Genomic DNA, 7,323 nt, shown 5'->3' with positions numbered 1-7,323 from the left:
CCACTAGAGGGCAATGGTGCTCACTATAACAGCAAACCCTTTTTCCATACTTAAAAACTGGTTTGATTTCTACTTTTAATATTTTCCACATTTATTTTAGTTTTTTTCAAAGGAACAGACACTTTTTAAAGGTACTATTTAAACAAAGGAGCTCTGAACTGCAAAGAACAGCTTCTCTCTTGCAGCACATGGTTGCAATAAACAAATATGGCTCACTTTTTTTTTCTTTTTGTTTTGCAAGATTATCTGAATGGTACCACAGCTGGAGCTGTGGACAACACTCAGCCACTTGCACAGGGTGGTTGGCTTAGCAATTGTACAAACAGGGTTTTCTGATTATTTTTGCTTTGCTTTACCAACATGCCATTGAGATCAGCAGATCAACAGCCAGCTTTTTGAGTGCTCTACTTTTCAGTGTGATGTGCAGTAAGTCTGAGGATCGCTGTGCAAACAGCCTCTTTATGACAGAGAGCAAGGTGAGCGGCTTCAGACACTACAAGCCAGACAACTCATCAAACAAACACACTAGAGGCACTGAGTACACTCACTGTGTACCATCTCGTTTGTGTTATTAGAGAATTTATTGACATTAGTATAATATTACAGCTTGGCACAAATAAATACAGTGCTGATGTAGTTGCTTTGTGTGTTGTGCTGCACATAATCTTCACCTTACAGCAATATTTTTGTGTTTTCTGAAACCTGCCTGCATTTCACCACCCTGCTGTTTGGTGCTAATATACATTCAGCATCATCTCCTCAGTTATGACAGAAGATCTAAGTTGCCGCCTTTATTCCTTTCTTCACACTCGTGGCATTAAGAAGCATTGTGTTTTTACAGCACACTGAAAGGTACCATCTTTTCTGCGTGAGCTTTAGCACCTTTCAGCACCTTGCTAGCAGGCTCACCTGATGAATCTGCACAACTCCCTGCTGCACAGCTGAGAGGCTTCTTTTCTCCAGCCTAGCAACAGCTTTAGCACTAATCTCTCTCGCTCTCTGTTTTCTCTTTCATTTTGCTTTATTGTTTCTTGAATGTGAAAGCTGATGACTGATTTTTTTACTGTTCTGCCACCTTTCAAATCTCTCAGCGTACCTTATCTCGAGATAAAACCCCAGTGCCTGTAAATGGTTGAATTGAATGCAGGTGCACTTAGTGCTCAAATTATAGCGGAGAGAAGCGAAGCGTGTATGCTAAATCCTTAAAACCAAGGAGATATCGAGCTGTGCACTTTAAAGAAATGCAGCCTAACAAAATAAAATGTTTTTTTATTTTTTAACATGGGACAATCTGCTAATTACAACTAAATTAGCCCGAGCAGCCAATATGTGAAATGCTCTATGAAAACTGCCACTACAGAAATCAAAGCAAAGGGAAAAGCAGTCCTGACTGCCAGACAAATAATATGATGCTCCAGCATTATCATTAAAACACTTTCTTCCAGGGTGCACTGTTCTGTATTTATTTATTTCAAAACGAGCACCAATTGTAGCTGTCAGAAGGCCAAACAAGAGGCACCGCAGCTGTCTCACAGTCAGTCACATGTGATGATGCTGGCCCATTAACGTCGTTGTTCTCATATCCATAAACGGATATTTCGAAGCAGCATCTAAACTGTTTAGCCAAATTAGAAGTCAAATGAGCAACAACATCTGCTATACGTTAACGTCGAAACATTTTCCAGAGACAACACAAAAAAAGACGTGACCGCAGATTCAAATGCCTCCCTTTTCTTTTCAGTTCTGGGATTTAAAATTGGTCCGACATTAGAAAGACTATTGTAAGGAATAGGAAAATATCATTCACGGAATCAATATCTATTTCCATATGACATGAGAATGATAATAGGCCAACAAGCTCATACAGATAGTCCAAAAAAGAAAGGTGGTTAGGAGGTGTTTCACTTATTCACATCCATAGAAACACATAAGTGAATCATGTGGTCTGCTATTTTCTACATCACTGAGAAATTAAGCAACTGCCACAACTGCCAGTCTATTGCCTTTAAGTCAGCTGTTAAGCAGCTTTACAACTGCCAGCATCTATTTCATTTTCATTCTTTACAAGCTCGATTAGATTCGACTGAATTATTCCTTCCTTTCTGAAGGAATAGCCACAGCCACTTACTTTTTTGAGCAGCTCAGGACTGTGTGGATCCCCTTGAATTGCAGATCAAATTTAGCATTTACATTAAAAACATCTAATGGCCTTGATGGACATCTTAGGCACCACTTGCTTGTCTAAGATGTCCTGAGACGGCCTTTTTTTCCATGCTGTTTTGCTTGTGGTGTTTCACTGGTGCCAAAGTGGGCCTGGTTTGCAGCCATGTGTGACTGGGGCACTTAGTGGCTCACACTAATGACCCTAATTGGGAAAGTGGGCTCAGTTTCAGGGTCACTGACAGACTGACTGGCATGTGAGGAATGTGACCGGGTGGCACCCTCCTATTGTCTGAGCCAGCGTATCAATTAGCTGCTTATCGCAGTGGACACCTTTCCGCACGTATCGCTCCACAAATGGAAAATGACCTGCTTTTTCCTCCAGAGCTTTGCATGCAAAAGATTTTCTGTCTTGCATCTTGTGCTTTTCGAGCTCAAGCAACAAGCAAAAAATCCTCACACTTTTGTCTAAAGCTTCCAAACTTGTCTTCAAAGACTTCTCTGTCATGGGAAACCAAACTCACCTGACTTGGGAGGTTTCAGTTCTTTCAGCAATCGCCTCTGACTTCCATCGCTACAGTGCCGAGCAGCTTTGTCCCTTTTGTCACACAGCTCTGTAGACAGATATGCTTTGTTACCACAGGGAGTGGTGGGCTATTTGTTAGTGTTGTACTATGAGCTGGAATTCGGTTTTGATGCATCCCTGTGTGGGATGAAGGTTTTCAGACAGAATTCAGGAGAAGAGGAGTCACCGAGCGAGAAGTTTCACAGTAACAATTGTTGCACACCCTCTGGCATTGCACTGTCAGTTAATCAGGTGTTTGATGTGGTTGGCCTCATGCTCTGCTCCACACCCTCTCAGAGGCTTCATGAATGAACCTGTTGAAGCAAATTGAAAATGTAGCTTCAGTCAAGAATTTTCTGAAATCCGTTCTGTTGTCTTTGCAAAGATTAATATATTTGCACTGCTGTTTTAGCTGTGATGTCATAAAATATGGAAAAGCACAAGTGTTTGTTGCTTTTTTTTTTTTAAAAAGCACTCATAGTTCAAACTGACTATCATATGATCCTTTCTAGTGCATTAAAATGAAAGTGAACAAAATTCACAGTTCTTTCCTTAAACTAGATGAAAGTTCCCAGCTTTTTCACACAAAACTTGTCACCTTTAGTGATCCAGAACAACAAGAATATTTCATATTTAAAATGCCAATACTCTTATGCAAGCTCTGTGCATTTTGTTTCCGATTAAGGCAGACTAGGAATCTTTTAGGACCTTTTTAAAGGCTAATATGGACAGGGTTCATTGTTACAACAAGAAAAAGTGTTTCAGTGTTCATAAAGGGACAAATGTGTTTTATTAGTTCAAGTAACATACACTAGGTTATCTACCTCTGCCTTCAGATTATTTAGAGAGTGATCTCAGAGGCACAGTGTGGACAATAAGAAGGCTTCCATGTGCATCTGATCTTTTTTTGGCGGTGCTATCCATGCAGCTCTCTTTTTGAGCGTGCTACTGTCTGCCACCTGCTTCCCTGTGGTGCCACTCAGATGTGGCTTTTCCTAATACCTGTGCTATGGTCCTCTCATTTCAGACTCAGACGTGCATTACGTCGGTAGGTGTGCATTAAAACTAAAAGCCCGCTTTGGACCATGCAATCTCTCGTGATTTGTACACAATATAAATATTTTAGTCTCAGCACATTTCAGAGTACAGGTGATGAGATGGCGGCACGCAGCAACATACGATACACCTTTGTGATCTGGTTGAAGGCAGTTCAAAGTTTCTCAGATATATTCCTGCACTCAAATTATCCAAAGAAATCATCAACATCTAATCGCGACAGTCAACAGTTTACATGATGATTTTTTTTTCTCACTGCTGCTTAACACCAGCCACTGAAAGACATGGGTGTGAGCCACGCGCAATAAGGTATGTGTGTCAACAGCGCTGGCCTGGAGGTGAACTCTTAGATACACCTTGTGTGAAGGGGGAAGAAAAGGGAAAGGCAGAGAGAAAGATGGAGAACAGCGGGTGTGGCCTGCTAAGTGAGTCAGCCGGTCTGCTGAGTGACAAATCAAATGCCAATTGACAGAGCGCACTCTGGCTCCAGATTCACTGGCTCCCTCCACTGCACAGGTGGTCTTTGTCTCACGCGTGCACACGCACGCACGCCACAACACACTCAGCCACTCTAAATGCACAAACGCACTGCAGTGCAACCTCAATGGATGATTGCTCTCTGCATTAAACAGGTTAATCTCTGCAGGAAAAACAATACTATTTGAGTTTGACAAACATTCCTGATCACACATAGTGAATCAATATTCAACTGGAAAACAGGAACACAAATCATACTTTCTGGGGGGGGTTCGCATCTTTAAGATATTGTGCGTCTTATCCAGTGCCCCGTACATGACCTAGCAGTTGCGACACGACATGCCAGGATCTGACCTCATCCACACACAAGCACGACACTTGATTAATGGGCTCCGAGCTGAACTCTACAAGGCTGTCCCAGATCAGTCTTTTTGTGCTGATCCTTGAAGGGAGTGGTCAAGTTGTGGCAAATTGATGGTGCTTCCCAAAAGGAGGAAGGTGAAACAAGTGCCACATAGAAAGACTTGCTGAACCTCTTTATACTGTGTGTGTGTGTGTATGTGTGTGTGTGTGTGTGTGTCTCTCTCGCTCGCTCGCTCACATACGAGAACAAAGAGAAACCACTTTCAGTTGTCAGTCACAGCTCTAGTTTACCTTGATAACTTTGGCATACTGTCAAACTTTAATCTATAATAGGTGTGTTTGCAAAGCAAAGAATCCCTAAGAATGATCTATTTGCTCATTTCTTAGGTCTTGTTTAAATAAATGCATTACATAAACTCTTTCTGTATTTGTTTGTAAACATCAGGAGATGACGTGCTGAGCAAATTTACTCTCGTGTGTGGTCACAGGGGTGCTGAAGTAGCTCCAATTCATAATGCCACCCAACAGCCCGAATATTACCATTTCCAGCTTTCCCTAAATCTCAGTTTTCATAAACTGAAGACATGAAAAAACTATATGGATCAGCACATTTTCAACAAAATAAAATCCAACTTTTCTGGAGGGATTAAAATTGTAAATATAGAATTGTACTTTTTTCAAAAAGGGGGAAAAACAGCCCAAAGAAAATTTGGTCGTTGAGTCCAAATGTGAAGTAACGACCTAGTCCTAACTTGTTTCACAGCATCTGTAAAATCGGGCAGGTGGCGCTCTCTGTGCCATTCTCTAACTGATGCATTTCCACATTTTTGTATGAATCACAAATTCTGCTTGCAGAAATAACCCACTGTTTTGCATCCTCATGCTGATAACATTTCTGAAATTTTGTAAATGTGAAACGCGTTGTCATGCTCAGCGTGTTAAACATCTTATGAACAGACTTGCAACCTGCCCGCCTGTCTGCTTCCCTGTCTGTACGCCACCTCGGGAGACGGGGATTAGAGGCCTTGGAGGACTGACTGTATGGATGGTGTATGAATAAGTTGGAGAGAGGTGACAGACGGGACAGATCGCGTCTCATCACCAGTAAAGCCTCGGGGCTCCCATAGGGGACCGGTGCATCACACAGAGAGCTACATAAAGGGCCGCCGCAGACGAAGGCCTGGTCAAGGCCTAAGCTATAGAAGCCCTGACATCTGGCTTTCTTCTATGTTTCACCGCCAACCTGCTACCCCAGTCTGGCAGCTATATGCACTTCATTATTGTGCCTTAATGCACTCTTGAATCACAGTCAAAATTTAGTCCTGATATGTGTCTTTATTGCCAATAAAAATCTACTTTATATGAAGTATCTACCATAAGATATATGGTGAGTTACAACAGCATGCAGTATATGACATTGGCAGTATCTTTATGCTGCCCATTTATGTACAAATGTGCAATGTGTGTTGCATTTTGGCCAACAAACTGTAAAGATAAAATTATGATGAGACAATAAAGGCAGGCTCAATCATTTTGAAGGGAAGATACACAGCAGGTGGTACGAAAAGCTCTGACAGAACCCCTGATTTGTGCAGAATTGTGTTGCTTAAAGGATATGGCCACCAGATGCCCATTTGGATGAAAATCTAGGTTTCAGTCTAATCTGTCAATTTCAGAAGCCAAAAACGTGTCAGCTTCATGAGCAATGTGAGAAACTTTGCTGTTAACACTGTTCCAGAGCACTTCTTTACTTTACTAGATTGAGAATTGTCAGACATTTGTTTGCAATTTGATGATTACAATTATATTTTATTAATCTTATTTACAAATAACAAGCCATACTTTTTTTTTCTCCTAGCAATACATGACTGCCTTTGTGCTGGGTGCACAGGACCTCAGCAGTCCTAGGAACATAGCCATAGATGGCAGTGTTTTGCCTTATTTTTAACAGCCCACTGAGTTCTGTGGCTGTGCAGAAATTAAATTTTGTTTCTGTGTAATATGCTTCCTGGTGGCAGTATATATATATATAATACATTTATGTATACACAGAATACTTTTGGCTGATCTGTTCCTGAACTGGAGATGAATCTCTAGATTTAAGCAAATCCTTTATGATATAAAGTTCCAGGTGGCATATTGTTACAATCACCTTTAAAATTTGCACTTTGCCTAAAGCTTTTCCCATATTTTTGTTTCTTTTTTTGTTTCCATTTTCTAATGTACTTTTTAAAATGACTGCAACAGTTTTCTTATTTACTGTACATAAACAGAAAAGAGGGAAACACATTATAAAACTCAGCTGTCTGTCTAGAGGTGCCGCATTTTTAATTTTCCCATTTACGGGATTATTGCCTAAATATTTTTATTTTTTTTTACTGTTAAATTACTACTTAAATAATAAAATCACCTATTGTACTTGATGAGGTAATCTCTGCTGCTTTTTGACTGAAACGTCCTGATATTCTTCTCGTATTTGCTGAGTTGAAGAAGATTTGTTGACAAGTTCTACTTGAATAAATTGTGTTTAAACAACAGTAAATTTCCTTGGTCTTTTGCTCCGACTGGGCCAAGGTCGGTTTTATATTCGAGCGAAATCATAAAATGACACTTGAGATAAACAGAATGTTTACCCTCCCCATGTGAGCTGAGGCTGATATGTAAATGCAGCCTTATTCTTTCATCAAATTTGCATTTACCCT

Source organism: Diplotaxodon limnothrissa, linkage group LG19, assembly GCF_057381915.1.
Source record: "Diplotaxodon limnothrissa isolate DT_005_m linkage group LG19, D_limnothrissa_male_GT1.1, whole genome shotgun sequence".
In the NCBI taxonomy this organism is placed as follows: Eukaryota; Metazoa; Chordata; class Actinopteri; order Cichliformes; family Cichlidae; genus Diplotaxodon; species Diplotaxodon limnothrissa.
This window is presented reverse-complemented; position numbering follows the sequence as displayed.